Here is a 3,028-nt window from a genome sequence, read left to right on the forward strand (position 1 = left end):
TGAAGAAAGGGGTAGACAAGAAGAGAGAGCGGAAAATGAGAAGCGTAGGCAAGAAGAGGAAGAGGAGAAGGAGAGGCGTAAAAAAATAGAGGTAGAAATCATAGATAGTTTATCCAAAATTCACGAAAATTTTCAGTTAGAGATAAGTCAAATCACTAGTAGAATAGATAAGTTAGAAGAAAAACAAAACAATTTTGAAAATAAAATAGAACAACAACAAAATAATTTGAAATCTAATTTACAAATACAAATAGTTGAGTTAGAAAAAAAAATTAATACACAAGCTTCTTTATCTAATGTTTCAGTAACTAACGTCGAATCTAAACAAACAGCTTCATCACTTTCCATAATTGAACCAGGTACAATTAGAACTAGTAAATTTTCAAAACCACCCACATTCGATGGTCAGACAGCATGGGAAACTTATCGTTTTCAATTTGAAGCTGCAGCTAGAGCAAATGGCTGGAATGAAAAAGAAATGGCAGCTTCTTTGGTGGTGTCGCTTCGAGGACAGGCAGCAACCGTTTTGCAATTCCTTCTCCAAGATGCACCCAGTTATACCTCTCTCGTTGAAGCTTTAGAGATAAGATATGGCCAACAGCATCTAAAGCAGGTTTTCCAAAGTCAGCTAAAAATTCGATATCAAAAACATAACGAAAGCCTGCAAGAATTTGAAGCCGACATTAAAAGACTATTGCACTTGGCATACCCTCAGGCACCTAAAGATTTTCTGGAACAAATTGGAATACAGGCATTCATAGATGAACTACAGAATGTTGAAATGTAACAAGCTCTCCGATTACAACATCACAAATCGCTAAATGGAGCACTAGTCTCAGCGCAGGAGTATGAAGCGGCAAAAAGCATTTCCAAATCTCGCCCAAAATTAAGAGAAATAAGATTTCAAAAAAATGAAGAAATCATAACCGCAGATAACCAACAACCTATTTTATCCCAAATTTTAAACATACTGCAAAATCTTAAACAAAAGCCTCGAAATGAAAACAGAAGATGTTTTAATTGCGGGAGAATAGGACATTTTCAAAACAATTGCAGAAGCCGATCCCAAACAAGGCGAGAACATCCAAAGAATGAGGCTAGAAGGTCGCCTAGATCGACATCCAGAAGCCCATCACATAGTCCTATTAGAAATACTAGTAGAGATAGGTCTCTAAGAAATCGATCTCCCACAACTGACCACAGATACGCAAACAATAGCCAGGGAAACGAATAAAAGTCGACACTAAGGGGCGGGCGTCGGCCCCCAAAGCCCCAAAAGCCCCCAAATTCCCACTTATACTTTACATAAAAATGAACAGAATTTATTACTTAAGGGCTACGTTGAGAATCAAAAATGCACATTTATTATTGATACCGGTGCAACCAGATCCTTTATTCGAACCGGATTTCTGAATAAGAAACTACAACCCACTAAAACAAACTTAGTTCTTGAAACAGCTTCAGGCCACACTATTCCAATGCATGGAGAGATAACGGTAATCATACAGATTGGTAACACCTTGATAAAACACATTTTCCTTGTAGCCGATATTAAAGATGAATGCGTTCTTGGGATGGATATTATGCAGAACAAATTTATTATAGATCTTCAAAATAAAATTTTGTTAATTGAAAATGAAGAAATTGTCCTAAATTTGGAAGAATCGGTACCTCAAGTAAGAGTTATAGTGAGCGAGGATACCGAAATTCCTCAAAATTCTGAAAGTATCATCCTGGCGAGACTGAGTCAAAAACCTGAAGGTCTACATTTCGGCGTTGTGGAAAGCGATGAACTAGTTAGTGATGGAATTTTGATAGCCAGATGCCTTATTAATGTAGATGCGATGATTCCAGTAAGGGTTGCTAATTTGTCTAAAAAGCCTTTTAAATTGAAGAAAGAACAACAAATAGCATTATGTACAACAATAGAAAAAATAAGCAAGTGCGAAAAATATTTAAAAAAGAATACAGCTAGAAATAAACCCAATGTAGTTCATATCGAGAGACTATCTCCATACCATGGAACTGATCCACCTCGTTGGCTTCAATCGATTCCCGATAGTCCAGTTATTCGAGGCGAATAACCATAAAAGAGGAAGCAGTGTTACGAAAGATTTATCCCACATAGGAAAAGTCCATTGACGAAAAATATAGTGAAGTTTAAAACGTCAAAAAATTATTATATAGTTGTCAGTTAGTTATATGATATTGTCATATTGTTGGGGTTGAATAAAGTTAATTTTCAAGAAGTGTAACAATACAGAACGGCAAGCAAAAAGCCATAGAAAAATAAATATTACTATCACTTGTATATTTGAAAACGATGTCTTTATATAGAGATCGAAAAATCAGTAAATTAAACCTATAAATAAATACTTTGTGGCTTATTCCATACAGTCTCATAAAACTACAGAATGCCACAAACAAAAAGCTATAAAAAACAAGTAATTTTGCAGAAAGCTTACTGATGCCACCAGGCTGTCGCGGAAGTTACGCTAAATCGTCTTTTGACGTGACCCGTCCTTAAAGAATTACACAATGAAATTTTTTTAAAACAAATTTTAAGACAGTTTCCACACCACCCGAGAGGTATGTCTTGTGGCGCGTCACTTTTTTTTTAAATGGGAGTTCGCCTATTAGTCCTACTAAGTGGGATCGCAAGTCGAAACGTGAATGTCCCATTATATTACTAGAGCATCAAATTAATTTCTGTTAAAATAATACGTTCATGGGTTGCTCTGAATTTGTATCTTAACACTATTCTAATTTAATATTATAATATTAATAAAATTTAAATGTAGTATTTTATTGATTAGGTCTGTTCATTAGGTCTATTTAAACTGTAATTAATATAAGAATTTATCAATACTCTTAGGGAAAATTAAATGACGAAATAAGTTTAAATATAGAAAAAAAAAGTGATACTATTACAAACAGATTTTTATCTTTTGCATCAATAAGTTTTAATCTTGATTTAGACTAAGAAAACTACTTTGTAGTCAAATCAGTAGATAAAAAAATTAGTTTT

The sequence above is a fragment of the Diabrotica undecimpunctata genome, chromosome 2, assembly GCF_040954645.1.
Source record: "Diabrotica undecimpunctata isolate CICGRU chromosome 2, icDiaUnde3, whole genome shotgun sequence".
Classification (NCBI taxonomy): Eukaryota; Metazoa; Arthropoda; class Insecta; order Coleoptera; family Chrysomelidae; genus Diabrotica; species Diabrotica undecimpunctata.